General features: G+C 35.9%; 1 long non-coding RNA gene across 2 annotated transcripts in view; it reads right to left on the bottom strand.

Moving 5' to 3' along the window:
- The window catches only part of LOC145686576 (uncharacterized), a 91,145-nt gene extending 64,354 nt beyond the window's left edge, over positions 1-26,791 (bottom strand). Inside the window, exons 1-2 of one of the 2 annotated variants that reach the window (XR_014131625.1) lie at positions 26,446-26,791; positions 16,739-16,773 (exon numbers count right to left, since the gene is read on the bottom strand). This is a non-coding gene — a long non-coding RNA (uncharacterized LOC145686576). Of the gene's footprint in view, positions 1-16,738; positions 16,774-26,200; positions 26,381-26,445 lie in introns of those variants that run through there. The other variant, XR_014131624.1, reaches the window with a different exon arrangement.
- Between the last annotated feature and the right edge of the window lie 348 nt (positions 26,792-27,139).

Here is a 27,139-nt window from a genome sequence, read left to right as displayed (position 1 = left end):
TAAAAATAAGAATTAAAAACATTTGAATGTAATTATAGGTCTAAATGCAGAACTTTCCGTGTTAATTCAATTCTTTGACTGAGACATACAACATTTATTGTAGAAATTCTTATTCATTTAAGTTAATTTATCAGAAACAGATGCTTAAACTGTCGCTTTTACAGTGTTAGATAAGTTATTTATAAAAATGTAAAGTGTTACTTGTCCCAGAAAAGTAACTGTTACCCTATTTCGAAAGTAACACAAATAACGCATTACTTTTAGGTCCGAAACTTTGAATAGGTAAAAAAAAAAAAAAAAAAAAAAAAAAGAGCTATTTCGATTTTTCCTACTACTCCTACCACTATTATTATTATTATTATTATTATTATTATTATTATTATTATTATTATTATTATTATTATTATTATTATTGTACATTCTGATTTTCTTTAATCATCACAAATGTTCAGAACTATAGGTTGATAATATTAGGGGCGTTATATCCTTTCATGAGGACAGTTACTCGCTTGTACTAAAATAGGCCTGCTTATCAGTCACAGTTTATTCATACTAACTCCCTACTGTATATCGTTAATTATGGCACCATCAAACATATCCACAATAATATGTATAGCAACTATAAACAATGCACTATTATTGAAATGCTATACTGCACTGCAAAAAAAATATTCACTTTTTTATACGCGTAAACTGCAACGAATTTTGATCACTTCTTTTACATGTACAGGGTTTGTCCGGGAAGTAATAGGACTGATTTTATTCCGCCATGACTGTACTTCGGAGCGTGCGCGCCCCGACTGGATCCGGTAGAGGGTGTTCCTAGCTAACGAACGAACGGCTGGTCAGTTGTCTCCGAGCACACGGAGAGTGAGGACAGGCTTTTTCGCGCGACGTGTTTATGTGAGTGGTGCAAGCCGAAAATGTAGCGTTCGTTAGAGCAGAGGTACGCGATTAAATTCTGTGTTAAACTCGATAAATCTGCGACAGAGACGTTTGATATGATCAAGCGGGCTTACCCAGATGATGCTTTAGCAAGAAGTGGTGTGTTTCGGTGGCACAAGGCCGGGAAGAGGTCGCCGATGAAGACCGTGCTGGAAGACCTTCGACTTCGACAAACACCGACAATGTGACTCGTGTGCGCGAAGTTTTGAACTCAGACCGTCGACTAAGTATTCGTTTAATTGCCCAGATGTTAAATTTACCAAAAACTGTGGTTCATGAAATTGTGACGGAGCATTTGAACATGCGCAAGGTGTGCGCGAAGATTGTCCCAAAAGTGCTCACTGACGACCAGAAATTGCGGCGAGTGGAATTGTGCCAAGAAAATTTGAACATGTGTGAAAGTGGCCCCCAATTTTTGAATAACGTAATCACAGGTGACGAATCATGGATCTTTGAGTATGATCCCGAGACAAAGAGGCAATCTTCCGAGTGGCACACGCCGGCGTCTCCTCGCCCAAAAAAGGGAAGAATGAGCAAATCCAAAGTGAAAACGATGCTCATTGTCTTTTTTGACATCAAAGGCATCGTCCACCATGAATTTGTTCCTCCTGGACAAACCGTCAACGCCAAGTTTTACGTGGAAGTGTTCAAGAGACTCAAACGAAGGGTCAATCGGTTTCGACCAGACATCGGAGCTGACTGGAAGTCCGGCTTAGACCATGACAACGCCCCGGCTCAGACCGCCTTTCTTGTGAACAGCTACATGACCAAGGCCGGCATCCCAACGCTTCCGCAGCCGCCCTACAGCCCAGATGTGGCCCCCCGGACTTCTTTTTGTTTCCTCGCCTGAAACGCCCGATGAAAGGCAAGCATTTTGAGACGACAAAGGGGATCCAAGCAACTTGCACCGCGGCTCTCAAGGCTATTCCGGAGAATGACTTCCGTGACGCCTTCAATGCTTGGAAATCGCGCTCGCAGCGCTGCATCGACGCAGAAGAAGCTTATTTTGAAAGTTTTTAAAGAATTGTAACGATTGGCTCAATAATTTTTTCTTAAATCGACTCAGTCCTATTACTTTCCGGACAAACCCTGTATGTATGTGTATGCAACAGTATGAGCGCGAAGAGTATACAAAACGTGTGAGAAATGTGCACGACATGCACCTTTGGAAGTTTCTGCACATTTCTCACATATTTAGTACGCAATTTGCACTCCTGTTACACATATACATGTAAAAGAAGTGATCAAAAGTTGTTGCAGTTTACCCGTACCTAAAGTAGGATTTTTTTTACAGTGTGTGTTGTATTATTTGTAGTTGTTGTAGCATAATGTAAACATGTTTGTTGACAAATAAAAAAATATTTTGAAAAGTAAAAATATGTACATTAACCGTGTTTCTTAATTATTAATTTATAAGAATAATCATATCCTGTAAAAACAGTTTATAATATTTTTTACATCGAAGTTTTGACGTTTCGCTGACTAATTTAAAACCTACTTATCTTGAAAGAGCATATCATAGAAAATCACTGCATCATTGTCACGATAAACAATCAACACATTACACCTCCTACTTCATCTACACTTAATATATATTTCTTTTAATCTCTTAAGAAAATGAAATCCTATCTTTTTTCTTACTTTGTTGCAATTGAAACATTTCTTTCCCGAAGAAATTGCAACTTCTGAAAGTCTTATAAGTATAAACAGAATAGCACTATACAAGAATAAAGTATTAAAGAGAGCATTGATATAATATTAATAAGAGCAAGCGTAAACAAGTTATTAACATTTGGACAATGGTTTCATCTCAAATGTTTGTGTGTATGCTGCTCTTTCATCTTACCTTTTAAGAAAAAGTATGTTTTCAAATGTTCGAACGATAAAATATTTTCGTTCTCCATCTTTATGAAAACAGCACCAACCAAAGTAAATTAAAGTACTATTGCACTTGCAGTTCACTCACTGAGTGTATTGATTTCGAGTTGTCAAAATCTGACAAAATCTTCCAGGTGCTTGCAGTGAGTACACGTGATTTCCCTGAAGTTATAGACTACTCATCTTCCAAAACCAGCAAATGGCAATAAGAAGGGAATAGTCCCAATCTGGCAAGTCCGAGCTGGACGAAATTTCGTATAGATACAAATTGGAGGTTGGTGAATAACGTGGGGATAGTCATTTGATTCGCTTTTGCGACGCTTACGAGATATATAGGGTGACACAAAACAGAATGCAACATAAGACAACTATGTAATCCGAATCCGAGTGTGACTAAATTTTGCATAGATACCAATCGGAGGTCAGTAAATAACGTGCAAATAGTCATTCGACTCACTTTTGCGACGCTTACGAGATATACAGAGTCATGCAAAACAGAATGCAACATTAATCCGAGTCTGAGTTGGACGATCGTATATGCCGAATTACAGCCTGACATGCACAGCACGCGACATTGACAATCAGGGCACGATCTGCCGCACACGAACAACTGAGTTAGGCTGTTTGTTTTCTTAACTTTCTCCATTACTGTTTAATTTACAGTCGCTGGAACCTAGTCTCGTTTTTAATGTTGATCCTCAACTGTGCTACTGCAACTGGTAAATGGCGAATTTCTCAACGACTCATGATTTTTTCCAGGATCTCAAAATCGACCACTGTTTCCCCTTTCATCTTCATGTGGAACCCCCTTTCTCAAAGGGAAATTTTTCTGCTACGCCACTGCATTCCTCATTATCGCCATGAGATTCCGCATATTCATTTTGGTATCCAGTTTTGGGCTTTCATCGTTCAATACTGGTGTATTACAGAATGCTTCTATGTTATCTTACTTTATCATCACCCTGTATATCTCGTAAACTACGGAAAAGCGAATCGAATGACTATTCCCAAGTTATTTACCGACCTCCAATCAGTACCTATACGAAATTTCATCCAACACGTACTCGGATTACATAGCTGTCTTATGTTGTATTCTGTTTTACATTACTCTGTATATCTCGTGAAGTACGCAAAAGCGAATCGAGTGAGTATTTGCACGTTATTCACCGACCCCCAATTAGTGTTTATACGAAATTTCATCCAACTCGGACTCGGTTTACATAGTTGTCTTATGTTGCGTTATGTTTTGCATGATCCTGTATATCTTGCAAAGTACGCAAAAGCAAATCGGATGACTATTCTCAAGTTACTCACCGTCCTCCAATTAGTATCTATACGAAATTTCATCCAACTCGGACTCGGATTACACAGTTGTCTTATGTTGTATTCTGTTTTACATTACCCTGTATATCTCGTAAAGTACGCAAAAGCGAATCGAATGACTATTTGCACGTTATTCACCGACCCCCAATTAGTGTTTATACGAAATTTCGTCTAACACGGACTCGTTAGGTTGGGATCATTCCCTTGTAAGGTCTTATCTTTTTCTCTGTGTGTCTGTGACTGACTATCGGTCACTGACATAATTCATGCTCCATTCCTTCATTCTGAGGAATTTACTTACAGGAAAGAAACATTTACTTCCGAAAAAAATATATACATATATTATAGTACTCCGAAATGTAACGCAAACTAGGTACGTTACTTAAAAATTTGAAACGTGTTACCATTACAGTTACTTTGGAAGGCATGTAGCGCATTACTAGGAATAGCTACTTTCGTTACGTTACTTCCCGAGACTGCATTTTTATTCTTAAACTTTAAGATCTTTCAGTTTTCCAGTCTTGCGTGGTTGATACCAAATAATGTATCTTAATCAATATCAAACTACAATTCTTCTTCTTATGTAATATAAGTGTCAAGAACTGTTATCAAAACTTAACCTAGAAATGTAGATCAAACATTTTTACCGACAAAATATTAACGCTATTTTGCTCATAATGCAATGGAACTTCTTTTTTTTAAAAAAAATATTAGCTAAGCTACGTTCTACTACGAGTTGAGCTTTACCTTTGCTTTATGAGCTCGTAAATTTATTTTGAAATTTGTCCACATCATGGAATGGTATGCAATCTGATAAGAGTAAATGTATTGCAATGGTGCAACAGTCCTTGCATTTGTTAATTAGAAAAACAGTAAAATAAATATGTTGCCGCTCTACTTGCGGCAATTTTAAAGAGAAATTATATATATATATATAAAGTTGTCGGCATTTATGTTGAGAAAAATATGTAAATATTACCAGACGAAGGCATACCTTTTACCATTGACAGTACACTGTCAAAAGTGTACACCCGTTCTTTCCCGCTGCCACTGTACTGACAGAGGCGAAAGGTCTACTTTGACCAGCGACACACCGGTTGAGAACCAACGTTTTTGTTTCCTTTCGCTATGGACTATCTCCTCATACAATAAGGCACATCATTTTAAAAAATAAGTGTGCTATTCCTACTTTTATCTAGTTTTAATAGCGATAAGAATTTAGGTTTGTGATTTTTAAAAAGAATGGCTTTTAAATTTTAAAAAAATCTGCGTTTCACAAGATTTTATAAATGTTTCGGAGGAAATATTATCATGGTAGTTCAATGTATACTGACTTCTTATTGTACGAAGGAAAAGAACACTCTTCTTTTTTTCTTACCACAGCTAGGGGTGGTGGCAAGAGGGTAGCGGGGAAGAGGGAATCAGGGAATCATGTTTTCCTGCTAGAGTAGACTAAACAAACGTCACGATAGAAGGTAATTTATGACCCCGAATAGGAAGTTGATTGTGTTATCGTCATTTTGTTTTAACAAGTGGGCGATATACACAATTGCCCTCGTACCCTCCACCCCTCAAAACCACGAGCCCAAACTGGGTTGTTTGTTTTCTTGTGTGAGTCATGTTCCGTTCTGTGATGTTAGCTGGAATGAAAAGTGTTCATTTACCTTTTGAGCAGATGACATCAGCAAGCTTTGCGAAGAAGCAATTCTTACAAGCAAGCAGTGTGGCACGAGAGTCACAGAAGATGTAGATGATTTGGACGCTGTTGACAATGCCGAATCAGAGATCGAACCCGAGACATTTTTTGATCTTTGGCGCCATTTGGCGCCCCTTGAGTTTGTACAAAGTATGTCAAAGGACCCTAAATTTTAACCAGGGACTTTCCTTAAGAATATAAAAGTGATTTCATAACTTAGTCGCATTTCGTAACGTCAGAAAAAAATGTTTTCTGATACACTGCAATGACATAAATTTTACACATTTTTTTGGAATTTGCAAGGTGTCAGAAAATAATTTCATTGTAAGACCTCAACCAAAAAGATTTCCCATTCGGAAGGATGTATGTACATTTTCAATAAAATTCTTTACAAACAAAATTGAAAAGAAGGGGGTTGGGGGATGTTTTCACCCCAAATTTAGCATTTTTCTAGATTTTTTTATTCTTGGCGCCTTGTGGCGCCCCCCTCGGTTTGTACGAAGTATGTCAAAAGACCCAAAAATTATACCAGGGACTTTCCTTAAGAATATAAAAGTGATTTCATAACTTATTCGCATTTCGTAACGTCAGAAAAAAGTGTTTTCTGATACACTGCAATGACATAAATTTTACACATTTTTTTGGAATTTGCAAGGTGTCAGAAAATAATTTCATTGTAAGACCTCAACCAAAAAGATTTCCCATTCGGAAGGATGTATGTACATTTTCAATAAAATTCTTTACAAACAAAATTGAAAAGAAGGGGGTTGGGGGGTGTTTTTACCCCAAATTTAGCATTTTTCTAGATTTTTTTATTCTTGGCGCCTTGTGGCGCCCCCCTCGGTTTGTACGAAGTATGTCAAAAGACCCAAAAATTATACCAGGGACTTTCCTTAAGAATATAAAAGTGATTTCATAACTTATTCGCATTTCGTAACGTCAGAAAAAAGTGTTTTCTGATACATTGCAATGACATAAATTTTACACATTTTTTTGGAATTTGCAAGGTGTCAGAAAATAATTTCATTGTAAGACCTCAACCAAAAAGATTTCCCATTCGGAAGGATGTATGTACATTTTCAATAAAATTCTTTACAAACAAAATTGAAAAGAAGGGGGTTGGGGGGTGTTTTCACCCCAAATTTAGCATTTTTTCTAGATTTTTTTTATTCTTGGCGCCTTGTGGCGCCCCCCTCGGTTTGTATGAAGTATGTCAAAAGACCCAAAAATTATACCAGGGACTTTCCTTAAGAATATAAAAGTGATTTCATAACTTATTCGCATTTCGTAACGTCAGAAAAAAATGTTTTCTGATACACTGCAATGACATAAATTTTACACATTTTTTTCGCATTTGCAAGGTCTCAGAAAATAATTTATAGAAACATTACTATTTCATTCTAAGATCTCAACCAAAAAGATTTCGCATTCGGAAGGATGTACGTACATTTTCAATACAATTCTTTACAAAGAAAATTGAAACGAAGGGGGTTGGGGGTGTTTTCACCCCAAATTTAGCATTTTTTCTAGATTTTTTGATCTTTGGCGCCCCGTGGCGCTGCTCGGTTTGTACCAAGTATCTCAAATGACCCCCAAAATTATAGCAGAGACCTTTGGCAACAAAATGCTTTTTACTTTATGTCTCTATACGCAATAGTAGTTATTTTAGAAGCTTTTCTTTCATACACTACAAACTATTAAAAATCATTTAAATTTCCCGCGGTACGGAGAAGCGTACACCCTGCTGGCCGGCGGTAAAGTAAAGGTTAAAATTTATGTGTTCTCTCTTCATTACACAAATCAAGGAAATGCACCCTCTAGACACAAAGTAAGAGATTTTTTTAAAAAAATTAATTTACCCTACCAACATTTGCCGTATTTTTCTGCAAAATTCACAATTAGGTATCCTAGATGACGCGAAAGACAAGGCCACCACCGCTGGTCTAGTGGTTAGCATGCAAATCTATGTGCACCTGATTACGAGTTCGATTTAGTGAGAGACCATCACATGGTTCGAATTCGACCTTAAACTGTAGGTCCATATCTCACATAGCCACGATACTGCAAAGTGACGCTAAACTTAAACAAATAAGCAAACGAAATTGAAAGATTTAAATATAAAAATAACACTATTTATTATCTTGTCGGAGTGTTACACCCAAAATCAAGTATTGTAGCTGAAACAGTACACTTTTTCTGAAGGATTTGGCTTCTTAATACTTTAAATAAGATGTCAGATCGGTAGAATGACAATTGATCTATACAACTGAATATATTAATAATGAAGGTATTATTACTTAAGTTCTGTATATAGTTTTCCTGTATTATTACTCCATTCATGTATGTATGTAGTTTTCCTAAATCCTAATCTTCACTCTTTCTCTCCACTCTGATGTCTTGCCGTTCTGCTTAAAGGCCCTCTAGCACTTTGTACACTATATTTTCAATGATCTTATCTTTAGGCAGAACGGGAATTCCCGTTCTGCCTAATCTTTCGAGACAGGGAATTTTATGCAGGCAGGGATTTTTTATAGAGAAATATAGCTCCGAATTGCACGCACTCTAGCGTGTTGTTATACAGATTACGTTTTACTCAGTTTAACGTACCGCCTGGTTCGACTTAGACCTAGATAGAAAATATAATCTGCAGAAAAATTACTCCGGTTTCTTATTACGTAGTGCATAGATTGATTCACACTGATTCGATTGTACCAAGCTACATCGAGGCTACACGAGATGGTATCTGCTATTCTTAAAGTGAGATTCAAATCGCTAATGGGGTTTGCATTCGCGACAATCACCCTCACCAAGAATCGAACCTGCAATCACTTGCATTGAAAGCCCACGCCCTAGCAACTTGCCAACAAGGAGCACTTCATTGACTTTATTTTAACTTTTTTTTTTTAAAGCACCGGTACTATACGAGACTACACCAACTGGTAACAGTAGAATCTGAAGTTCTGACGGAGTCTGTGCTCACAGCGAGATTTAAACCTGGAACCACTCTAGGGATGAAATGCAGGAATAAAATAAGAACAAAGTAGAGTTTAATATGAGAGTACAATACCTTGGGTTTCGCTACATAACTGCAGTTTAAGCTTAATTTGATCTCTGCTCTGCAGTAACAGCATAGTGGTAGTATATAATAGAATAAAAGAGAATAGGCTAGATTAAGGTAGATAAGTTTCCTATTAGCTGAATAGGAAACTGGAGCTAGTGCTCCCTGGATCCATATTTATAGGCGCCAACACCCAAGACTTCGTTTAGTTTTGCTTAAATTATTCCTTTCGGAGTAGTACCAAACAAAGCCTGTAACTTGAGGCTTACTTTCCTCTTGTATACATAATAGTAAGAGCATGAAACTCGGTGAAATAGGCCATACCAATTGGCTATATTAAAAAAAAAAATAGACTTAACTTTTTAACCAAGTACATATTTACTACTTCTGCGTCAAACACGTAATACATAAGATCTTTGAATGTAAAGCGATACAACTTTGAGAAGACTTTTCTTACGCAAATGAGCAATTAAATTAGCAAATCAACCTTTTGGGAGGCAACGCCGAATAATCTTAATCATCCTTTAAAAATTCGTGGCACCTGTTTTGTGGTCAGGAACTGGATGAAGGGAGAGAGAGATGAAGGAGAGGCAGTGATATCCTTCAGATAACATGACCATCGAACAAGGTCATTTGTTCCATTTTCTCAAGAAACATCCTTTCCTTGTTCTTCGGATGTTACACAGAAGTTAAAGAATATCCATCACGAATAAGAACGAGTTCCTTCATCCAACTGTCCTCCAGCTGTGGTCGCTGGAATAGTACTCCAGAATGAGACAGCTGCAAAAGAAGAAATAAAAAAGACCCCCTATGTACGTTCTCCGATTGGACAACAACGGTAACACATCGTAACCAATCAAACAGAAGGACGTTGGCTTTCTCCGCCAATTAAAGACCCCAATACGTCACCATGAACATGACGGATTTGACTTCTAGAGTACTCCAGGCTGCTTTTTGGCGGCTTTGGCACCTACCAGGTTACCAAACCCAGCGGCTGAAGTCGGGGAGAAAGTGCAAGAGTTTTTTTCCTGAACTGTTGGATAGTTTATTATCTATTCTCAGCACAACCACGCAACATTATCACAAGCACAGTTTATTAATTCAACTTTTCTTGCTTTTATTCTTCTTTGTATACACATACATGAATGCACCACATATTTTACGCTTGTCTCATAGTTTCCATATATTCCCTCCTCTTCGTCAATGAACTCAAATCCAAATTACATAACAAGGGATTAACAACACCTAACAGGACTCTTGTCTTGGCAATCTCAGACTTAGCCAAAAACTTGATTAATGTTCTTTATAAGTTACGGCAATATTTGTATCCTGAGTTGGCCAGTGATTTCAACTCCTCCCCCTCTCTTCTTCTTTGACAGTTCTTTCGATGACCTCTTTTGATCCCCCAATATCAAGATAAGAGTTTGTTGTTGATGGCTACAACACACACACACACACACAAACACAAACATATATAATGAATTTAAGAACTCGGTCGCCCATGTTAGTTTGCGTCAATACTTTTTTGGAACTTATGCCAAGATTTAAAGAATACGTTAAAGTGCGTTTCAACATAATGTGCTACAAATAGCTTTTTAAGAATTTATTTTGGGTCAGTTTACCTTGATCTGCCTTACTTGTTTTTGTTTGCCCATAACTACGTCTAACGCACCAAATTGCAAGAATTGCTTAGACTGATTTAATGCGCCGTTTATTTAATTTGTCAGTAAAGGAATATTTATTATTTTCTTCTATATATGTGACCTACATTTTATAAAGTATAGTTGTGACCTTGCTAACCATAGTATTTCAATTATATTATTAACAATAAATTACGTAGATTAACAGTTAACACTAAAAGGCTAAACCCTCTTGCACTTCTAGAACATCCTGGAGCCTCATTACTGGTATCGCGCATGAGACGAGAAATAAGGTCTCCTTCCCTTGTCTTGTATGTTTTTTCTTCAGAATTCTCGTCTCATCTCAATTCCCAAAGAATTCTTGCACATTTCGTCTCGAAGAATTCTTTTACGTCTCATCTCGATTCTTGAAGAATTCACTCGTGTCTCGCCTAGACTCTCAAAGATTTCTTTCGTGTTACATCTCGATTTTCGAAGAATTCTTTCACGTCTGATCTCGATTCTCGAAGTATTCTTTCACGTCTCATCTCAATTCTTGAAGAATTCTTTCACGTCTTATCTTAATTCTCGAAGAATTCTTTCACGTCTCATATCAATTCTCGAAGAATTCTTTCACGTCTCATCTTAATTCTCGAAGAATTCTTTCACGTCTCATCTCAATTCTCGAAGTATTCTTTCACGTCTCATATTGATTCTCAAAGTATTCTTTCACGTCTCATCTCAATTCTCAAAGAATTCTTTCACGTCTCATATTGATTCTCGAAGTATTCTTTCGTCTCATCTCAATTCTCGAATAAATCTTTCACGTCTAATCTCAATTCTCGAAGAATTCTTTCACGTCTCATCTCAATTCTCGAAGAATTCTTTCACCTCCCATCTCAATTCTCGAAGTATTCTTTCACGTCTCATATTGATTCTCGAAGTATTCTTTCACGTCTCATCTCAATTCTCGAAGAATTCTTTCACGTCTCATCTCAATTCTCGAAGAATTCTTTCACGTCCCATCTCAATTCTCGAAGTACTTTCACATCTCATATTGATTCTCGAAGAATTCTTTCACGTCTCATCTCAATTCTCGAAGTATTCTTTCACGTCTCATATTGATTCTCGAAGTATTCTTTCACGTCTCATCTCAATTCTCGAAGAATTCCTTCACGTCTCATATTGATTCGCGAAGTATTCTTTCACGTCTCATCTCAATTCTCGAAGAATTCTTTCACGTCTCATCTTAATTCTCGAAGAATTCTTTCACGTCTCATCTCAATTCTCGAAGAATTCTTTCACGTCTCATATTGATTCTCGAAGTATTCTTTCACGTCTCATCTCAATTCTCGAAGAATTCTTTCACGTCTCATATTGATTCTCGAAGTATTCTTTCACGTCTCATCTCAATTCTCGAAGAATTCTTTCGTCTCATCTCAATTCTCAAAGAATTCTTTCACGTCTCATATTGATTCTCGAAGTATTATTTCGTCTCATCTCAATTCTCGAATAAATCTTTCACGTCTAATCTCAATTCTCGAAGAATTCTTTCACGTCTCATCTCAATTCTCGAAGAATTCTTTCACCTCTCATCTCAATTCTCGAAGTATTCTTTCACGTCTCATATTGATTCTCGAAGTATTCTTTCACGTCTCATCTCAATTCTCGAAGAATTCTTTCACGTCCCATCTCAATTCTCGAAGTACTTTCACATCTCATATTGATTCTCGAAGAATTCTTTCACGTCTCATCTCAATTCTCGAAGTATTCTTTCACGTCTCATATTGATTCTCGAAGTATTCTTTCACGTCTCATCTCAATTCTCGAAGAATTCCTTCACGTCTCATATTGATTCGCGAAGTATTCTTTCACGTCTCATCTCAATTCTCGAAGAATTCTTTCACGTCTCATCTTAATTCTCGAAGAATTCTTTCACGTCTCATCTCAATTCTCGAAGAATTCTTTCACGTCTCATATTGATTCTCGAAGTATTCTTTCACGTCTCATCTCAATTCTCGAAGTATTCTTCTTCGCGTCTCGTTCCGAATCTCGGAAATCTTTTCTTGTCTCGTCCTGAAATTTTTTTCTCTCATGTAAATTCATACTCTGATTTTTTCTTAATTTTATCTAGAACTTACCAGAATACTTCCTCATAACAAGAGATCCACGAAAGGTGTGATATAACAATTGGGTATCGTTAAACGTTGATAAATGCTGTTCACAATGTTCGTATTGTCACTTTATCGATTTATAGTTTTTTTCTTTTTTTATACTGTGAATGATGTAACATTAAATGTTTGAGATCTAAGACTTGGGTAAATTTGAATTGTCCATGAAACACGAGAAATGTCTCGTCTTAACTCAAATTTGAAAATACACTTTTCATTTCGACTCTTTTCTCCTTTTGAAGACAATAATCAAGACGAGATGAGAAATTTTGTGTTTCGTTGGCAACAATAGTGTTTATGTACACAGAGAAAAATCTGTTCTCCGGACAGCGAAATATTGTACAAATATACGGTATCCTCTTGCTTACTATAGAAATCAGTACGGAGCATACATTGTCCGTATGCTACATAGGCACTGCTCTTAGATGTTACATCATGCCGTTGCAGGATGTCTGACATCTAACAGTTTTCCGTGTATCACATGCATATACTTATGTTGCCTTCGTCAGCTGTATGTTACATACGTCCATTTGTATGTGAGATCCTGACCGCCTATATTGTTTCATACGGAAAGTACGTATAGATGGAGCACTTATACAGAAAGTATTATAAAACATGCGTTTTCAGTTATATGTCTGCTGTACGTTGTCAAAAAACTACAGTAATTATGCATGTAACCTATCTTTTTAAGTACGCCACCTACATTTTTTTCTCAGTGTATCGCTTTACGTCAATACAACGCAAAACTTACGGTTTAATTTGCGATAGTCGTTGCCGCAATTATACGAACGATTACGATTCACAAATTTTGCAAAGACTGGTATATACATAATGAGACCTCTGGTTAAAACGAAAGCGCAACACTTGCTGTATCGACATTTGCGATACTTCGAGTATCGACATTTTTGGTACTGGGACATTTGCGGTACTATTCAAAGTGACTTCTCATTCTCCAAGCTGAGAGTGGATATTTTCGGGTGTTTAGTTAGAGGATAAGCACACAGTATCAACTGATACACAAAGACCAAGTTTTATTACATCGGTGTATTCAGGAAGTTGTTCTAGGGGGCAAATAACATAACATTTTCTGAAAACACGGGCTTTCTGCACACTAAAAGCAGATTAAAAATCTTCTCTCAGCATATAAAACCATTATTAACTCACCATACATACATACAAACCTTTCTCACACTGCCTAAGAACATGTAAATGCAAATATAAGGATCAATCATACAGAAAAATGAAAGAAAAATTACTAGAATACGTAGTAAACATATCTAAAAAAATGTAAACAAATGCTTGTTTGTTGTTGGTCAAAACTGGAAAATGTAAACAAATTCATATCTCTGATTCATTGAACGCCTGATCATGATATTTAAAGGAAACTTCTAGAAATATTTATATTTTTTGGTTTCTTTTATAACTTTCCTTAATAGTTTTCCAATAACGTAGCGATTTGTCAGCAGTCACTCATTTGAGACACAGTTATCCATTGTTATGAGCTTATTTAGGGATTTTGAGTGAGATCTAACTTTGAATAAGTATAATGAATAAAGTCAAAATTAACGTTTAATGAATTAGCAATTTATTTTCATGATTTTACATTAGTGCATTAGTGGATATCTTCTCTTTTGGAGCAAACAAAATTACTCCAACTTTTTAATATGTGGCATTTTCCTCAAAAATTTCTTAATATCTTTTGGAGCCAGGGGCGGGTCCACGGGGACGATCGGATCCCCAGAAAAGGATACTTTCTTGTTTTATATAGAAATAAAACCCATTCCAGAGTTTGGAGCTCTTAGAAGTAGCTCTAAATAGTAGTATTACAACCCACCGCCCCCTAGAAGTCCGTCCTGGATTCGCCCCTGTTTGGGGCCTCATATTTCAGTTAATGTTTTTTTTTTTTTCGTAAATTCCTTTGTACTGACGTCGTCTACGTTTCCCTTCAATGTTAAAAGTACTTCTTTCATATAGGTAGTCATTGTACACAGCCTCACTTTTTAGATACTTTACCATACAGTATACATTAGAAGCTAACTTAACTATCAATGATTTGTGTCAGTCTTTCCACCTTTAAAAACATTATTTGTTTTGTGCTGTTTATTCGAGCAGTTCCATATGGAGATGTTAATTTCGGGATTGTTTAACCACTGTTCTACAAAATAACCTAAAACCTCTCAAGCCTTTCGTGATGTGGAGCATCTTCCATAATGAAAAGCCACCCAACGTTAACATTATCTACAGAGAGAAATACTAGAGCAGAACCATTCTGAGGAGAGCTTCACCTCTGAAACTGATTTAAAGTCAGATGTAAGTCCTATTCCTGAACCTTCCTCCACAAGCACTCGTTAATGAAAATTACACCCACTAATGTGCGTTTCCGGGAACAGTGTTCTTAGAAGTGTTATTGCTATTTGCTCGAAATGTAATTTGTTTAATTTCGGATTCCAATCATAATATTAGCCTTCACCAAACTGAAAAACTGAAGATGATACGGTTCATTCCCGTTTGGCCTACGGACCTTCGAGCAATATATATCATTACCTAAATCTCATCTTAGATGTAGGCCCAAATAGGTATTCCGGTTTGGCCTATTCCCGTTTTACCTAAAATCACTCGACGAGGGATATTTAGTGTCTGAAGGATTTTTTTTTTTTTTTAACAAAGATTTATGAATAAGTTTACTTTTCAACGTCAGCAACAGCTCTGACGTGATTGACTGTGATTCTAGCCAGTATGTGCCGTGCCACTAGTAGTTCCAAATGCCAGCATTTCAAAATCAATATATGTTCTTTTTTTTTAAAGGGTACACAGAACAATTTAAAAAGGCGAGTAACTAGCTATTTAAGATCAGTTTCTCGAACTTTACAAGGCTGGTCAGAATTCCCGTGATTCTGAGAGATGAATCATTATATTCTCCAACTGTCCTGCTAGGAAAATTTCTTAATGTAATGTTTCAGCCTTAGTGGTTGGTGGAAGTAACTATAGTTTTTCTGTCTAAATGCAGAAATACTTGTAATGTTGCAAGTAGAGTAAAATTGAGGCCCGGAAAGAAGGCTCAGGATAGAATGAATGCTGGCTATTAAATTCAATTTTGAATGCTTCATTCATGTCCAGAGTGGTGAAGGAGTATCGATCCAAAGGTAACCGGAGACAGTTCTCTTTTTCGTTCTTCCTGTTTGAATAGATTGAGTACGAGTTTTTCTGAATGAAGATATATAGAAGTAGTTTTGCTTTCATAGTATTTAACCCGGTTCTCGACGGAATATCTCGAATGGGAGGTAATTACCTTCCAAATCTGAATTTCCTTAAACTTATTTTATCTAAATTATTAATTTTAATACGAAATTTCTCATAATGAAGGAATTAATTTTAAAGGGTTGAAGGCCGGGATAAGCCTTGAATCAAGGCATAATGTTTACAGTGAATATGGTGATAGTAGACAACGAAGGATTTGAACGTTGCTGAATCACTTTTAGAAATATTATGGGACCTAACACACTCAAATTATCTTAATCGTAACCTTAAAAAATAAATTTAAAAAATAAAGTTGAGAAATTTAAGCATAGAAACTTAGAAACACTATAGAGAAGCCAAACTTACTACAGCATTTATTAATTAGTATGAGAACTTTAGGCAATAAAAGGATTACTATGCAGTGTTAATTCTGGAATTTTCTTTTCTGTAAAATTCAACTTAATTGGTTTAATTTATTATTCCCTAGACTGATTCATTTCCATAGATTTAGCATGATTGAAAATGGTATGGCTACATTTAGTCGGTATGTTAATATTTACGTTATCTTTGTATTGCATTCCCATCTCAAACACTCAAAAATTCCCTCAAACAGTAAATATCCCTCGTCGTGTGAGTGTAGACGAAACGGGAACAGACAAACTGGAATACCCATTTTACTTACAGATAAGATGAGATTGAGATAATGATAGAAGTTGCTGGAAGGTCTGTGGGCGAAAGGCCAAATGGGAAGACACCGATGATACTGGTGATAATTTTTAAAACTGTAAGAACAAAGGAAATCTGCACTTACCCTAAAATTTGGGTGTCTCGCCGCATTTCATGTATCTGTAAAGTAAAGAAACATAATTAACACATCACAAAGATAATGCATGAAGAAATAGCGAAGGGTGGACGTCCTAATATTTTCGTACATGTAACATTCTCGAACTATCTATGCTTGATGTACAACTTGAATTCTCCTCCTAGATATTAATACAGCATAATAATATTGACATAATTATTTTTTTAAATAAAAAGTTCATATTTATACATACTAATTATGTGTGCAATTCCAACAGTTTACGCCGAATACGATATAAATACTCAAAGATATAGGATTTTTCATTCGAAGATTGTGCTTGCTTATTAGCAAAATGTTAGCAAATTTTCACTACTTCTTTTAATTCGCAGGGCCGGATCTTGGATCCTGCGAACTACGTGTTCGCAGGAGGCGCCAGGTGAAGAGGGCGCCAAACTGGAAAATGAAACGTGTGTTTTAAACGTGAATATTCATTAGGGAAAATGTTACGATGAAAAGAATTTCCAAATACAAAGGATGTTCAAAAAGTTTTGCACAGTGGTCTCTAATTTTTTTATTTGTTGCAGAAGGAGAATGAAATTTTTTGTGAACATACTTGGAACATTTAGCTATAAGTTGGTATATAAAAGTATTTTCTTTTATTTACAGGTGAGCCATAATAGACCGTGAAGTAGATGTCAGCTTGCGACAACGGTCGGTGATAGAGTTCCTCTTCAAGACCGGCGATGACTCTGCCACATCGCTTCACAGGAAGTTTCTCCCTGTTTATGGGGAGGACACATTGGATCGCAGAAGTATCCAGCGGTAGTTGCAGAGTTTTAAGGAAGGTGATTTCTCTCTACTGGACAATCCACAATGTGATAGACCATCGACGGTAGTGAGTGATGTGAATAAGGAGACCATTAATCAAATAATGCAAAATGACAGATGTGTGACGACACGACAGCTTACTGAAATGACTGGTTTGTCATTAAGTAGTGTGGTATCAGTGATACAGCCACTAGGGTACAGAAAAATCTGTGCACGTTGGGTGCCTTGATTATTGACAAGAGAAATGAAAAAGATGAGGAAGGATGTGTGCGAGGGTCTCATGACGACCTTTACTGAAGAGTGAAAATAGTGTTTTGACGGCGTCATTACCCAGGATGAAACATGGTTGTTTTTGCCGAACCTGAGAGCAAAACACGTCTGAAGGCCCACCTGCGCGGTAAAACATTTGACACTGAGAAAGACCTTATTTCCTGTGTCAAGCGATGGTGTAAAAGTCAATCCCCAGAATTTTACCAAAGTGCATTTACAGCATCGAAAAAATGTTGGACCAGATGCGTCACAGCTGATGGAGGCTACATTGAGTAGGCTCAGTGTATAGCTAAATGTTCCAAGTATGTTCACAAAAAAAATCATTCTCCTCCTGCAACAAATAAAAAAATAGAGACCACTGTACAAAACTTTTTGAACACCCTTTGTAGCTTTAAATAAATATTGTACAGACAAAACACATCAAAAGTACTATAAAGTCGAATCTTTCCGTGGTTGGCTATAAAACAGTCTTTTATAATTGAAGTGGACTCTCACATCAATTGGTGGCAACACCACACTCACAAGTGAGGCTTAATTTGAGGAAAATATCCCATGGCGCAAGGAGATTTAGGAAAGATTTTTCAAAGAGAGAGAAAAGGAAGATTTTATGAATATGAGATAAAAAGCAGAGAAATTTTGCTTTTCAGTAGATGTTGTATGAAACACTTCGGGGCATTCTTCTCACAATCCCATCATATGCACAGAAAACAAATATAACAGACTCTTCATTCCTCTCCCCCCCCCCCTTCTCCACGACCTTATTAGAGAATATTATTGCCAAGTATGTCTGAAATGGGAGTGGATCAACAAACAAAAGGAACTCAACTGCGCGTGTTGCTTATGGATTGGGTGGCATCATCACAGTAGAAAGAAATGTCTTCAAGGGTGGTCCGGCTTTTCATAAATAGTCTCCGCATAGTGCTTCTGTTCAATGACCACAGTTAAGGATTGAGAAAGATCAGCGTAAATGAAATTCACATTATTGAAGTTCAAACGACTAGGCTTTCGTTGTCCATTGGTCCAGGAAGGGGGGCGAATACTGAGAAAAGACGGGCAGTACAAATGGAATTTTTGATCATTTCTGTGGGAAATTTTAAGTTTCAGTGGCTCACAATCGCTGCCCAATGCTTAATAGTCACTTTGTTAATGTCTATTAGTCCATCTGTCATTCCTCAACATTTTCGTTTCTATTCTGAGTTGTTTTGTTCTTTTTATTTATTTATAATGATGTGTATTTTCACTTTTCAATAGTGCTTTGTTTTTTGTGTAATAATAATGGCCAACGATAAAAATAACAAGTGAGCATTTTATCGGAAAAAAGCTAAGAAACTTGAAAGAAGGTGAGAGGCAAGGGAAGGCACCGAAAAAATTTCTTCGGCTCCTGAATAAAATTTCGAAAGTGATAAACATACAAAAGTGGGAGAATTGTAAATACCAGTTACTGTTAATGAAACATTTGCAAGTAGACAAACTTTTGAAACTCTAAGTTCATTTTACTTGATTGCAGTAATTTACTTGTAAAATTAAAATTGAATGGATACGGCCTCTTCGGTTACGGGTCCGAGTTAAATTTAATGTATTTCAAAATTTATTTGAATACGATTAGTTTTCATGCAGTATATGCGTATTTAACTCGAAAGGGTAACTGCAATGGAAATCGAATCTGTAACCGAAAAGTCATTAGGGATATAAGTAACACATTTTTTTAGACCTCTCACTGTCAGTCACAGCAGCGTATACATATGGTCGTTGTATTATAACAGTGTAACAATCATTATCAATTCATTCTCTCGTATTAAATTTAGATGATGCGATATTTTTAAACATTTGGTAATAGTCCTAATGCGAAATAGAGTTTTGATTATTAGTTACTTGTGTTCAGGCATGCACCGGTGGAGGCGGTCCGAGAGTGTGGTTCCCTTAGAACTTTTAAGATAATTTGCACAATTTCAGGGGGTAAGTACAAAAAGTTGTTAGCATTTTGTAGACTACTCCGAAACATCTTCGGACCCAAAAGGGAAATCTTGGGTGTACCACTGCTTGTGTATACATTTTGTCACTCTGCCTGATTTCGAACGTCTATGTTGGAAAGAGACATGGAAGGACTAAATGGTTTTATAGGCCTAAGAGGCCCTGAAAAGAATTTTTGCGATAGAGACCTGATTTTGAAGTTCCCCATTGGATCTAACATGTATAAGACAAATTAAATATCGATTAAGGCACACACTTTTGTCATTTTGTGTGTGTGTGTATTAAACACGTTCAGTTAAAATAACCAGAGAATTATTTGAGATTAACTCTATTTCAAGAACGATTAAATGGACTAACTTTGGAAACGGAAATGACAGGAACCATTGGAAATGACAGTCTTTGAGATGGATACGGATGCAATAATAAGAGATTTTGGCAAATTGAAAGCCAAAGTGTCTTTATAACATGCATTTTTCAGTAACATATAAAACGAGATATCAAGCTAATTACCATAATCGTATCAGTAGAAACTACTATTGAAATATGTTTTAATGAAGCACAAGAGTGTCTCTCTTCCTCAAAATCAAACCCGTGTTAATGTTAGACTTGAAGCTCATGAGTTTTATTCTGTTTCGACTTTTATGTTTCAATTGCAACTTGTCAAAATAATCTTAGGTATGTGTTTTAATTGTGTCTTGTGTTTATTTAATAAAAAAACTATTAATTATTAAAACTGAAACTTTGTTCAGTATTCACCGACAGTCAATTAGTTTATAATTTAGCCAGTTTTCGTTACTATTTATATTGAGACTTTGCAATTGTAACAATTATTTGAAGAAGTTCTTCTATTTCAACTTCCTACTCTTTTATTATCATTTAAGTGGGGGCGCCTAAATATTGTTTGTTTAGTCATAAGAAATGTCTAGAACCGGCTCTGTTAATTTGTATTATATTTGTTTCAAATTCGCCTGTAATACTGTATAGAGAGGTGCTAAGGCCAGTGGCGGCCGGTGGATTGTGGTTTCGGGTGTTGCAGTGCGAGCGATAAGAGACAGAAGATATAAAGTGGACTCATTGACTAATCAGCATAACTTTAGATGCAAATGCTATGTGACATGTGAAATTAAATAAAATTCTGTTTTTAAAAAATAAAAAATGCAGAACATTTTATCCAATTAATCACCTTAATTAATTAGTAAGTTCATTCTCCTCTCTTTGATTGGAGCAAATCTGTCTTATACATGCTGGTTGAACTCTGGTATTCTTATTGTAAGGTCTTTTTCGATGAAAAGCATAACCAATGGTGATAACCTTTCTTGGGACATTTAATTCCTTGAAAGTGTCAATTCTTTCTTATGTGGAAAAAAACTTTTCGTCTTTTGCTGACGCCAGAGGTACTGTTAATATTAATTTCAAAGCTTTGTAGATTCACTAAATATTTTTTCTAGATTATTGCGAACGATTCATTCTAGCAAACTCAGTCCTTGACAGTGATCCGAATTCCTCTTCAGCGTTGACTGAAGAGAGTTCGTAGCAGAGATTAGTGTTATAAAAAATGTACATTGAACACATTTTATTCACAGTTTATCCAGGAAAATTTAAAATAAATTGAGGAAATGTATCTGGTGCAAACAACACTACTGCATAAGATATCCTGTAAATTTAAACTGGATTTTTTTTTCGAACACTCTCCTGAATTGCCCTTTGCTTGTTTTGTCTAAGATTTAATTGCAAATTTTTCCTCAGTTGAAAGCTGGTCAATGTTTTTTGTAAGTTATTTACAGAAGTCATGGTATACAATTCATTCAGAATTTGTAGGTTATTTACAGAATTAAAGCACACACAATAAAATTAAACCTAATAATTAAAAACCAAAACAGCTGATACAAAATAGGTACTGGTATATGAATTCCGAATGTCACATATTCATACATCAACACACACACACACACACATGTGCGTAAAAGAAAAAAAAACTACATTTCAAATCATCCGTCTTGGTTGTTACGCAATGCACGATGAACACAATATACTTCCACATGAGTCGAAACAATGCCTACCAATGTGATATGTTCTGGAAAGGAAACTTCGAAACCCGCCAGATGAAGGATCAGCATGTAACAGAAGCCAAAAAAATCAAAGAACATCAAAACAAACAGTACTGCCAGTTCTACACCCAGAAATATTAACTGGGAGGGGTCCAAAGTATTTGAGGGAGGTCCAATACGTCTACATAATATGGAACCTGAATTATACTGCACCCGAAAAGACGATAAGTAATTCTTACTTACTATCACCTATATTTTTAGAAAAAAAATGATAGAACGATTATTTTTATAAGAAAAGAAGAGTACATGATGAGGCGTAAAATAAAATATTTAGCCTACATCAATCGTTTCTGTGTTAGGAAAGTATAGTTTATTAAGAAAGTCTACAAATGTTAGTCAAGTTTCGAAATTTTTGGGAGGTCCGGACCCGGTGGACCCCCTCGTGGCTACGCCCCTGAGCATTGCTAATTAGTCCCAAATTCAATGTGGCGTTCCCCATCATACAGTTTTATGTGGAAATTACCAAGAGTATAAAATATACTTATTTTATAAAAGAAATATGTTTATACTAAAATACTATCCACAGGGGGGGGGGAAAGGGCGATTCTACATACTGACTTATTAATATTTGATTCACAAATTACTGTAGAAGAAGCCTTCATTATCAATATAAGCTAAGAATTAACTTGTAAATGTGGGTCTACTTTCATTTGTTTTCTCCTCTACTAGATATTTTCTTTCTTATTTTGTAATTTTGCAATTACTTTTTTTAATTGCCATTATATTGATTTACCTCAGTATGGTCCCGTAATTTAAAAATATGAATTCATAAAAACAAATTCCATTTGTTAATTGCTAGTGAAAGAAAATTCAGAAATCTTATTTAGCGTGAAAAACCTTCTCGTTCACTGGAAATCGTGCTGTGTTGCAGAAGCACTGCAACGACCAGTCCCTTTAACTTCTGAGATAGGGGAAAAGAGACTTAACATTTGCTCCAATCCCCGCGCTGAAGCAATCTGGTCGTTGCATGCTCGCTGCAACACAATGTAAATTAGAGACTCTGTGACGGATTATTTTTCGCTTTTTAAAATGGATTAACGGAACGGAGAGTTACAGAAGTAAAAAATATGTTATTTAAAGTGTATATATGCAAGTATTAAAAAGTATTTTTTTCTGTTCTTTACTACTATTGATAATAATATTTTTTTCTTGAAATACTTTGGTCGTTGCGCAACGCTGCAACACTTACATTAGCCGCCACTGGCTAAGGCCATGGAACAATTAATTTTTTTTTCGCGAAAATGATTCTTAATTTTATTTTTTATGGTTAGAAAATTGATACGTAGGTAATAGTTTGCTTCATAAACTCAGAATTTGACATCTCCCTGGACAGCATTAATTGAGACCAGGTGAATTCTAAACCGTTAAACATTGTATCACGCTTCCATTAGCTCAGGGATGCAAATAACCACTCGCCCTCTCGCCCGGGGCGAGTGGTTCATCGGTGCGGGCGAGTATTTAATATTACTATTATTTATTTCAAAGGTAAGTAAATGATTTCTATTGTGGAATGTGGGCTAGTAGCTTTTTTCTTGGGCGAGTAAAATTTTGTTGCTTATTTGCATCCCTGCATTAGCTACTTACTCTTTGTTATCCCTAAAGAAAATTTAAATTTTGAAAACGAAAACCATATGGGTAACTGATAAAATTCATGATCTTACGAAAATTGGATTTTATGACATTTAGTTATATTGTATGCTGTTTAAAATAATGTTGATTAAAAAAAATTCAATCCTTCGCCAAACTCACCTCCCAGACAGAGGTCTTATGTATCCTCATTTAATTAACTGAAAGCAACTTGTACCGGTATTTTGAAAACATTTTTTTTTAAATTCATGACCAACTATAAAATTTTTAAAATAAGAAAAAATACTTATCTTAATTTTAATGAGCAAAGAATTGGAATTTATTTTTAAGAAATGATTATTCAAAAGATTCTGTACAATATACTTCTAACATTTATTCATATGTAAGCGAATACATCAATTTATAACTAGGTATGCCTTAATTGCAAATTTGGAGCGAAGCGATCGACTTTTATTGATTACTCATAGAATTTTCTAATGCATCAATTGATTTCGTAGAAGAACACGACATGCAAATAGAACACGACGGCATATCAGCAAAAAGCATAATAGCTTTGAAAAATTATGTTGGCAGAACAAAACGAAAAGGAATTTGCCCTATTTCTAATGCTGAAAATTGTATTTTCTATTGTTTACAATAAGAATGCTTTTACAATGTTAAGTCTATAAGCATCAATAGTTTTTCGGAGATTAATCCTCAATGATGTGTTCGATCTGGACATGCGACCCCTTAAGAAATTCAGAGCGCGCTCTCGAATAATTATGTTAAATTTGATGAATCTCAGAGATCCAGGTTTTTGGCGATTATTTCTCAGTGGTATGTCCGATCAAGCACTCTGCACACTTACGTAGCAACTTGATATATTTGGACAAAAACCTAACAAGCGGCTCAGGTTAGATAATAGACGAAAATTTTATAATTTATTCGAAATATATTGAATATTTACTCTTGATTTAAAATACTGTCCACTCTCATCCATCATCGTAATAGTATCGAAGTTCTTCCCGATTCTTTACTACTGTTGAAATCCTGGAATTCTAGTACAGCAGAAGCAGAAATTGGCATTTGTTTAATTATTTTTTAATATTTATTTTCTATATTAGCTTACTACAAATTATTCTGAAATTTAGGTCAGACTTCTGTCAAGTCTTACCAGTAGGTAGAACACTAAGACATAGGGGACCGAGATTTTTCTTTTTTTTGGGAGAGAGGAGGAGAGAGTGGTTAGTTTGATTTTGCTGCATGCTTTCTTAGTCTACGTAAATGCTATTATGATTTTCCTTAAGGATCTACCTAGGGACAAAATTATTCGGAACAATTAGCACAATTTACGTAATATTATTTTAACTGAATTTGGACGTTTATAGAATAAATGCGTAATTATACCGAAGCGAATATAAAAGCATTTAATATAAAAGAAGACAAAAGCATTTAAAAGTTTCATGGAAAGAAAGAAAGAAGGGGAAAAAAGGACATGCAGGAACAGGCAGATTAGTGCAATACATGAAATGCTACTTCCGACAAAACACTCGAATTTCTAGGGCGAGACTACAACCATCTTTTTTCCAGCGATGCAAGGAATCGTTGTCAAGTCAATGCGTACAGTAGTACCCTCCACAATAGCAGAATGGTCAAGTTTCTCTTTTCTCAGAGAAACAGTAGAAAGGAAGTAATACTAAAATTTTACATTGGATTATTTATTTCACCTGAGAACCAAATCGGAACTTTGTTTCTTTTGTTTTAAACGAACTGACACAAGAACTTCTTGCTTTTCTTTTTTGAACATATACTATATTTACCGAAACAAACAACTGAGTTTCAGGGGGTGCTAACAAGGACGCTGATTTCTCTGTAACTTTGAGGGGCCCATTCAGATGTGTGTTTGGTTGCAGCCAAGGGTCTAAGAAGGCAAATATGAGGATTTTAAGACAAATTGAATTCAAATTATGCCAAATATTGTATATTCATAAAAATACATATAGCAATAAAAATACATATTCATAAAAATACATGGGACCTCATAAGCATTGGGGGGCCGGGTTCCCGCACCCCAGGATCGGCGCCCTTCGGTGCTAAAGATAGTCGCAGTGGAACTTAGTAGTGGCGTCGATTCCTATATAACTTTGGGAGGCATTCAGGTATTTGAATTTTGTTGTCAATCATCCAATTAAAGACATCAATATTAATTGTAATATAAAATATAAACTTGTTTTTTTCCAATAATAATATAGTTAAAGAAAAAAATAAAACGCCAATTTTCGTTCACAACAATTAAGTTGTTTAAAAGGCATTACATAACTTAAACATATTTTGGATAACGTAAAATAAGTTTAAACTAAGGTGGTCCAAACAATTTTGGGGTGGCTTGAGACCTCAGGGACCTCCGGATCGACGGGCCTGAGTTCAGCCCACCTTGCCTCTCCTGCCTGTGGGCCTATATCCAGCAAGGTAAAATATACCTAGGTAGATACCTCAAGGTATATTACAACCCCGGAAGTCTTTGGTATCTGTTGAAACTGGCACTCACAGCACGAGACATAAGTTGTGCATTACACAAGAAATCTAGTTGTTGCAGTGAGTATAAAACCAACAATGCAGAAGCGACACATAAAATTGAGACCGGTCCCTTTGATTCATTTGTATGAAGTATGACAGTTAAACACAGTACATAACGCATACATTCATATGCAACCTATTTTGTACTTACAAGATGTTTTTGGAGCGTTGAAAGGGACTTTTCGTTGTTATCTACGGTATTCTATCTCCTTTAGACATTGTATTTTATGTCCCACAGGCTGGTGAAAAGTGTGTTATTACATGTTACATAAAAACTATTACTGTACACGGTTGGCTGCACACAGATTATCCAATCCAATACACTATTCTATCTACACTGACCTCCTACAAACAGCTAAATAGAGAACATGCTATGTAGAACCTCTCTTAACTCACCTGACGCCGTAGCAGGTTGCTAGAGGTAGTGTCTAATTACGTATTCATGAGCACTGCATTTTATTTATACATATATATTTAAAAAAAAAAAAAAAACTAGCTTCCATTTGTATGATAGCATTTTGCCTTTCCTGTCTTTATCTTTATTCCCGTTTTCCTTCATTCGTTTTCTTTGCTCTTCTTTTTCTTCTTCTTTATAACTTCTTGTGTTGTCTTCTTCGGTGATTACCCGGTTGGACGAGTGCTCTTAAAACTCTTTGTAGCACGGCGTGCTTGTTGCTCTTCGCTTGTTCGCGAAGGCCCTCCTGTGGAGTGCTTTGATTTGACAACGACCACGTTATCTCTTCTTTTTTTATGTTTTTTTGTTCATTTTTTCTTTCGTCCCCGTTAAATTCCATCTTTGTTTCGTCAAGATTCGTATCTCAGCAACGGCTCCTAGTTACTTTTCTTTTCTTCTGTATTCACGACAACATGTTAACTATCAATACGATATACAGTGTGCAATTTGTCGCAAATTAAAGCACGTGTAGGCATAATCAAAATCAATTGGAATTATAATTTGTTTTAGATACGAGAACTATGAAGCCTGAAGTCAACGGGAAAGTTTAATGAATATTACTATCGTAGTTATTGCTGCCGCGAAAAATTTCGCAACAATCAAATCTAAAATAATCGGGATAAATAGTGTTTGTAA

The sequence above is a fragment of the Thermobia domestica genome, chromosome 5 (assembly GCF_964235325.1).
Source record: "Thermobia domestica chromosome 5, izTheDome1.hap1.1, whole genome shotgun sequence".
NCBI lineage: Eukaryota > Metazoa > Arthropoda > Insecta > Zygentoma > Lepismatidae > Thermobia > Thermobia domestica.
Note: the sequence above shows the minus strand (reverse complement) of the source record. Positions and strands in the feature narration are given on the sequence as shown.